Source organism: Panthera uncia (assembly GCF_023721935.1).
Source record: "Panthera uncia isolate 11264 chromosome A1 unlocalized genomic scaffold, Puncia_PCG_1.0 HiC_scaffold_16, whole genome shotgun sequence".
Taxonomy (NCBI): domain Eukaryota; kingdom Metazoa; phylum Chordata; class Mammalia; order Carnivora; family Felidae; genus Panthera; species Panthera uncia.
Genome location: NW_026057576.1, coordinates 76,373,260 through 76,381,661, shown reverse-complemented (window position 1 = coordinate 76,381,661; position 8,402 = coordinate 76,373,260). Strand labels below are relative to the sequence as shown.

General features: G+C 49.3%; 1 long non-coding RNA gene across 1 annotated transcript; it reads left to right on the top strand.

Annotated features, from left to right (window-relative positions):
- The first annotated feature begins 3,658 nt into the window (after nt 1-3,658).
- LOC125934202 (uncharacterized) lies at nt 3,659-6,210 on the top strand. The gene is made up of 3 exons (XR_007461267.1): nt 3,659-4,733; nt 4,876-5,622; nt 5,970-6,210. It is a non-coding gene; the product is annotated as an uncharacterized LOC125934202 (long non-coding RNA).
- The last annotated feature ends 2,192 nt before the right edge of the window (nt 6,211-8,402 follow it).

Below are 8,402 nucleotides of genomic sequence, written 5' to 3'. Positions count from 1 at the left end.
GCCGCATTCTTCTGGTTGCATGCGTGCCCTTGAAAGCCCACGGTACCTCCTACCGCAGCCACCCGAGCAATCTGGGATCCCACACAAGCGTGCCGTGCCTTCTGGAGAGGAAGTGTTTAGGAATATTTTAGAAACAACAACAACGAAAACAAGAACAAAAACAAAACCGGCTGCCAGAGGCTGAAACTCAGAAATCTCAAAATTCTTATGCATCCCCAGACCTTCTAAACAATATGAATATTCTCCTTGGGTAAGTCCATAAGAGAAGTCACTCTCTGAAACAATAATACCCTGTTTCGCTCAACCTGGGGCACCGAAATAATAGAGAAAGTCTCTGCTCTTAATTTCTCTAACTGGATGAGATCTGAAGAGCTTGTGGCCAGAGTTTGAGTTGGGTAAACACAAGCAGGACAGTGGGACACAGGAACCTCCCACTAGCTGGGCACTGACAGATTTCCCTTCATTCCCTAAAGAATTGCTAAAACCAGCAGTTAACAACAGTAAACATCATTACTTTGCCTTGAGGGGCACTCAAGTTAAAATAAGAGATTCGAAATCTGTACTTAAATTCAGCCTTGGTCTTAAAAGTCCATAATCCTTCTTTTGTTCCTAACTTTGCTGCAGTAACTTCCTTCTGAGTATTCTGCCTCTGTTTACCTGTTGAGCTTTCGTAAGTAATAATCTCCAGAAACAGCTCCTTGGTCAAGTGCTCTTGGGTTGTGTTTCCGGTTTTCTTCATTGGAAGACATTAACATAGGACTTGGTTTTAACTGCTTTTTCCTTGGGCTCAAAACCAAAGGGGATTAACATTATTTACATATGCATGCATTTGCTTATTTTCAAATTTTTAAATGTTTATTGATTTTTGAGAGAGAGAGACAGAGCACCAGCAGGGGAGGGGCAGAGAGAGAGAGAGAGAGAGAGGGAAACAGTGAATGGGAAGCAGGCTCCAGGCTCCGAGCTGTCAGCACAGAGCCCGGTGCAGGGCTTGAACTCACAAACCACGAGATCATGACCTGAGCTGAAGTCAAATGCTTAACCGACTGAGCCACCCACATTTGTTTATTTTCAATCCCAAGGGCCTCATTAACATGAGGTGAAGGTTGAGCAAAGTGGGAAAAAATTATCCTCCCCTTTGCTGCACCTCAAGTCAATGGGAGAGCAAAAATGAAAGTGGAGTAATGATATTTTGGGTAGTATTGTTTCTACTGAGAAGTTGATTGTAGTTGTATTTTGGACCGAGGCAGTTTGCTAAAATGTTTTGCTGAAAACTTCTTATAGTACAGCTAATTCTCATTATTAGCAGGGGTTAAATTCCATAAAGCCACCATGAACACAGGATGAGCAAAGGCTGAGCCATTGTTCCTAGGGGAAATACTGGGTCGGGTTCCTCCAAGCTCTGGTTACACTTTCACCAACCAATCAGTCCATACTTTTGTCCTATATGTGTTTCTCTTTGAAGACATCTGGCATGAGCAAACATTATCTAACATGCATTTTCCCCGTAAGTCCCCTCCCAGCCTTCTTGCATTTAGGAGCGACTGGAAACTCTGCAGGACTACACGTGGGGGCTATTTTGAACAGTGAAATTACCAATAGGAAACACAAAATGTGGAAGGCATGACGCTAAATACCACAAAGATGACCCTTGTCCCAGCCCGGGAACTGAGATGCAGAGGCAGGGTGTAGCCTGTTTCCACCTCAGCTGGGAACATGCACGGCGGGCCACACAAATTTGGGGCCACTCTGTGCGTGTGTGTGAGTGAGAGGAAAAACCGTCTTGAGTCTTGTTTTGGAGGGGTGGAGGCTTACAAATAAATGTTAATGAACAGATGGGTGTGCCAATATAGGATCTATACATAATGAGGATTGACTGGACTCTGAAAGAATCATGTAAATTATCTACATTCTAAGATATCTATATTCTAAGATATTCTTTTGCCAATACGAATATTGTCACTTCTGAATATTCCCAGCTTTTTTTACCTTACTGTCTCTTCTTAGAAAATCTCTTGGAATTAAAAATATTTCCCCAGGTTATGACCCTCCACACCACCCTCAAATTCACTAAGGGTGATGTTGTGCTTGTGTGCTGTTACACGTGGACTCACTGACGGGAAGGGACGTGGCGGATGCTGTCAACACCTCCACGCTTATGCCCTCAGCTACCCCACGTGCCATGTTCCGCCATGTTTTAGGTGTTCTGGACATTCTGCCTGAGGATATTCTCTGTCCCACAGAGGGCAGACCAGAAGTGAGGCCGAGTGACTGAATCCCCCTCTTTTGGATGACTCTGGACGGCCTCCCAGCAGGAAGGTGCCCCATTGCCCCCAACACTCTCCTGAACTATTGACCACCCCACCTTTCCTGTGTCCACACCCCTGCTATGGACTGTCTCTCATGTTAACGACTCATGCAAATCTGCAACTCAGGTTCTGCTTTTATAGTAACTCACACCAAAGTAGAAATCACTTTCTCTCGGAAGGTTGGTCAAACCGTTTGCTTCTCTGCAGAATTGTTTGAGCTTCCAGCTTAACGACACAGTGGGGTCTGGCTGACGCGGCCTCTCTTTGCACTAATTCCTTGCTGCCCAGGTCAGCTTCCCATGGCTGCTGTTACAGATTACTACAAACTGGGTCACTTAAAACAAAGAGGTGTACTCTTTCACCGTTGTGGAGGCCAGGAGTCTGAAAGCCAGGTGTCTACATGGCCATGTCCCTGAACGCTCTAAGGGAGAATCTGTTCTGGGTTTCTCAGTCCCCAGTGTTGCTAGCAGTCTTTGGCTGGTAGAGCCATCACTCTGGTCTCTGTCTCCATCATTACGTGTGTGTGTCTTTTTTTTTTCTCTCTTCTTATAAGGACACGGATCGGTGGGTTAGGGTATACCCTAACATCGCATCTTAATTACATTACATCTGCAAAGACCCTGTCTGAGCAAGGTTGCATGCACAGGGGCTTGCTTGGGGCTTGAACATGTCATTCTGGGGACACAACTCAATCCACAACAGTGAATGTTACTGTAGGTGCTATTTGTCTTTTCCTCTTGACTCTCTTACTTTCCTATTATTGCCACAGTGTAAGTCCAGTTGTGGTTTGCCTAAAAAGAAATATACATATCGTGCATATTAAAATATAGAGAAAATAAGGGCACCTGGGGGGCTCAGTAGGTGAAGAGTCTGACTCTCAGTTTTGGCTCAGCTCATGGTCTCGCGGTTCGTGGGTTCGAGCCCCATGTCATGCTCTGTGCTGACAGTGCTAAGCCTGCTTCGGATTCTCTCTCTCTCTCTCTCTGCTCCTCTCCTGCTCTCCATCTCTCTCTCTCAAAATAAATTAATAAACATTTAAAAAAAAAGAGAGAAAATAAAGCATATATCAAGTTGATGTCTCTTAAAATAATTACATTCTCAACCCTAAGCATTAAACATTTAACATTCTAATTCAACCTGAGATACTCATTTAACATTTGCAAAATATTTTGAAAGCCCTGGGTGAAAGTAACAATTAACAGCGGCATGGCTGTTCAGGGATGATCAAATAAAACATTGAGGTCAGAACTGTATCTGCCCAGGACTAGATGGGGGTTTGCAAAATTCCGGGTGTCCTGCACAGTCTTACTTTCTCCCGCCAGGGCACGGGCATTAACAGAGCCGACAGTATTTTATGTTTTTCCAGCTATAATGTATTCTGCACGAGCCCAGTGCTGCGGACCGCGGATAAAACAACAGGTATAAATCACAGCATTCACCCTGAGGAGCAAAGCTTGAGAAGGTCCGCTCTCCTTGAAGGTTGTTTTATTCCTGATTGCTTGATTTGTACGATTTTTACTTTTTTTTTTTTTTTAATGTTCTGTTGATGTTATAGCAGCCAATGGAAATGAAGGCGAGTTACCCTGGAAGGAAGGTGTGCAGGGAGTTGGCAGTGTTGTGCCCAGAGCCACAGGCGCATCCTCCAAAAGGCAAGTGATGCCTGGCCCCCGAAGTGCAGCTTGGAGTGGAGCTGGGCCCGTGCGTCTGCCTGCCCTCCTCCCCCCCCCCCCCCCCAAGCAGAGTCTGTTGGGCTTTAGTGACAGGAAGTCACAGTGGTGTCATTTTCAGCTGGAGAGAGAGACAGATGCGCCCAGATCGGTATCACTGTCCCGGATCAGTGACACATTGTTGCCTCCCCAGGCTTTTGCAACCATGGCGAACCGACTTTTTCACTCCGTCTGAGGGTCTTCTTGGTCAACGTGGTGCAAAAAGGCTGCGTTAGCAGCAGATTGAGATTCCTGTATTTGGTAACCTTCTTCAGAGAAACATTATTATCATTTTGGTCCAAATCACACTGCTGGTTGGTGTCAGTGTCGTCTGTAGGTGAGCTGATGACAGCAATCCCCCTCCCGACCTCTCCTGACTGTAGAGAAGAGGGGACAGCCTGCGTGGTCTCCGTGCTGGTGAAGAAGCTTGCCAGCACCCCAGACCCTCTGTGCACACTTTCTTTTGTTTTTAATGTTTATTTATTTTTGAGAGAGACAGAGCATGAGCGGAGGAGGGGCAGAGAGAGAGAGAGGGAGACACAGAATCGGAAGCAGGCTCCAGGCTCCGAGCTGGCGGCACAGAGACCGACGTGGGGCTCGAACTCACGGACCGTGAGATCATGACCTGAGCCGAAGTCGGATGCCTCAGCGACCAAGCCCCCCAGGTACCCCTCTGCGTGCACTTCCGAAGCGTTGCTGAACCGCTTTCCCAGGTGAACAGGTGAGCAGGACTCTCTGATGTCGGGGAGAAGTGGTGGCGGGTGGGGCTCTGCTCTCAGCAGGTACCTGGGCACCGAGCAGAGAATCGAGGTGCTCTACTCGGAAAGAACAGGAGAGATTTTGTCTCCTCTTTGCCTTCGCAGGATAATTGGCCCACTTTCCCCTTGGCATCTGGGTGAACTTGGTTACACACCCTACAGAAACGCTTCCCTGGCTGTCCTGTCCTCACCGGGGGACTTCCTAGCAGACCACGTGTCACTCATAGGTGCACGCAGCAGGAGCAGGTCGGCATAAGAGCGTGTCACGGTCCCTCTGATGCCACATTCTACACGTACGTCCGCAGGTGGTGGGAAGGGGTCTTATGGCCACTTCTGGGCAGTGAGGAAGTATATGCACTTGTCATATGCATTTTAACAGCTGGAGATCACATGATGTCACTGAGGTCATCCCAGGGCAGGAACAGCGGAGAGAGAACATTTCTAAGTCCCGGGTCACCGCTGGCTCCACTCTACACACTGAGCCAAAAAGCTATGGTCACAATGTATCTAGATTCAGATAGAGATGACAGTGGGTTCCTGGGGCGGGGAAGGAGGCGGGGAGGTGAGCCCCAGAGCCAAAAAATAGGCCTGCTTTTCTGATGCAACTGGAAACTCTTCAGTCACTCAGATTATGTTCCTAATATGTATCTTCTCATTACCTGCCTCCACTGCTGACTTGTTTTGGTGAGGACAAATTCAGAAGGCCAAACCTCTGCAGGAAACATCGCGAGCCAGAGAAGGATACACCGTGTGCCGTGTTAATGGCGTTTAGCGCCATTTCCCCTGGTATCATCACGGAGTACAGACGGCTATTATCATCGTGTTTCCATTTTCCTACAAGACGTAGTTTTGGTAAGAGAAAACAGGCCAACAGTTTATTTAGTAAGCAAGAAAAATACATTCTTAAGGACTGACTTTGACTTTGAGTAGTTCGTGTTTTCCAACCTGAGCTGGAAAATGGGCTTCCTTCCAGCACCTGTTAATCGTGTCCCGAATCCCTAGGGCTCCAGCGAGCACATAAATTTGGGCGCCCATTAAAATATCTCACATTCCCCAAATCTGGCGTTTAATCGTTTACATGTTCTCGTATCACACCGCCTGCCCAGTGATTTCTTCTTCAGAGAGCCTTTAGATGCTAATTAATTAGATAATGTGTTCAGGCTGTACCTTTAAGTCCAATTCACAATTGCATCTGGCAGATGGAGCCAAAGGAATCTGTCCCAAGACACCACTGAAAGACACAGAGCCGCGCGGCGGCCCCCCTCCCACGTGGCCGCTCTCCCTGCAGGAATTAGCAGAGGCGCAGAGGGAGACAGCGCTGTCTAGAGCGGAAAGATGCCAGGCGGGCCTCTAAGCTCGGGAGAGGCTTCACAAAAGGAGAAAACATGTTTTTCATCTCTCATAATTAGCCTTGGTAAATATGTAAGGAGTTGTTTTATTTTGCTTGGAAAAAGGAAAAAATACAACCACCCTGCTGTTAATTGGTTCATTCACTTGTTGATGAAGCAAACATAAACTGCGTTGGACAAGGGCGGTGGTCCTCCCGGTGGCCAGGAGCCCAGGGCAGGGAGCACCGCCCGCCTGCCAAGAGGAAGTCGGCCCCGGGGGTCATCTGCACAGAAGCGGGTTTAGGGTAACAGGCTTCACACGGTTAGGTGTCTGGGTCCCCGATGTCGCGGGAAGCTGCCCAGAGAGCGCTGCAGGAGGGGCGCACATGCCCCTGTGGCCTGACCCCCCCCCCCTAGGGAACCGCCTGAGCCAGAGTGAGCTACTCCGGCCGGGGCTAGGCCTTCTGCGGCCGCCTCTGTCTTAGCCCGTTTTGGCTGCTGTAACAAAAACACCATGGAATGGGGGCTTAAAGAGCCAATGCTTACTTTTCATACTCCTGGAGACCGGAAGCTAGTCTGTGATCAGGGTACTGGCACGGAGGGGCTCTGGCGAGGACCCTCCTCTGGCCAGCTTCCCCCTGTGTCCTCATGTGGAGGAAAGAGGGTAAGTGAGCTCTCTGGGGTCCCTTTTACAAGAGCGTCGAGCCCACTCACGAGAGCTTTGTGACCTAATTGCCTCCCCAAGGCCCCACCTCCTGACACCATCACACTGAGGGCTGGGATTGCAGCACATATATGAGGAGGGCACACAACTCTCACTCCATTGCACCTCTGTCTTTCCAGTGACAGAGAAAAACTCAGCCCCTTTACCGCGACTCCCAGCACCATCAGGGACCATCCCAGAGCCACAAGTCCCTGTGAGCTCCGGGAGGCGTCTGTCATGCCTGAACTGCCATTCTGTTCGTGCACAGTCCTGCTTCCTGACCCCCGCGGCTGCCTGTCCCAGCCACCAGCCCCAACGCACTTTCTGTGTGCCTCCGCGTCGGCCTCTGGGGACTTGCCCTATTCGAGCCGCCACCAAAGTCGTCACTTGTGGTGCTCAGAGCCCAGACAGCCTCTGGTGCACAGGGGTGTGCAAAACATCCGTTCCAGGAGATCCACGCTGGGGTGGGGGTGGAAAGGGACTCAGGCTGATGCATTGTCTTGGGTGTTTCACAGGCTCCAGGGAGTAGTAATTATAAGGATGATGGAATCCAGTGTTTCTTGTAAGGGCTCTTGCTATGTCAAAGCAATGGATCCCATCAAGGGGACAGTTTGCTCTCCAGGGGATTTGTGGTGAAGAGATGTCACAGCTGAGGGGGGGAAGAGTTGTTCTGACTGACATTTGGTTGGCAGAGTCCAAAAAGGCTGCTCACCCTCGACGGTACACAAGGCGGTCCCCCCCAGACAAAGAGTGATCAGGTCTCAAATGTCAATGGCGCCCAACTGGAGAAAACCTGCTTCAGAGAAAATCAACATAGGCAAGAGTGGTGAGTTTAAGACAAGCATGGGAGTCAGAATGCTGTGGGCTGAATGTTTGTGTCCCCCCAGTTTCACTAGTTGAAGCCCTCACTCCCAGTGCGATGGTATTAAAAAGTGGGGGCATTGGGAGGGGCGCCTGGGTGGCTCAGTCGGTGAAGCATCCGACTTTGGCTCAGGTCATGATCTCACGATTCCTGAGTTCCAGCCCTGTGTCGGGCTCTGTGCTGACAGCTCAGGGCCTGGAGCCTGCTTCGGATTCTGTGTCTCCCTCTCTCTCTGCCCCTCCCCCACTCACACTCTCTCTCTCTCTCTCTCTCTCTCTCTCTCTTTCAAAAATAAGTAAACATTTAAAAACAATTTTTTTAAAAACTGGGGACATTAGGAGGTGATTAGGTTTGGACAAAGCCCAGAGTATGAAGCCACTATGGATGTAGCACCCTTGTAGGAGCAGGAAGAGACACCACATGAGGACACAGGGAAAAGGTGGCCCCCTGCAAGCCGGGAAGGGGGCTCTCACCAGGAACTGAGTCTGCCGTCATTTGATGTTGGGTTTTCCAGCCTCCAGAGCTGTGAGAAAGAAGTGTCTGTTGTGTGAGCCCTTCCCTACCCACCATCTACCTATCGTTACAGCACACTGAGCCACTAAGACAGCTTCTGGCAAAATATAAAGAGATCACCCTGGTCTTCAGCTGGAGGGCAGAAGAAGCTGAGAATCCAGAGTCAGATAGCACTCCATTGTTCCTAGAGTGGTGGCTCCCAGAGGGGACTGTTCGCAACCCCAGT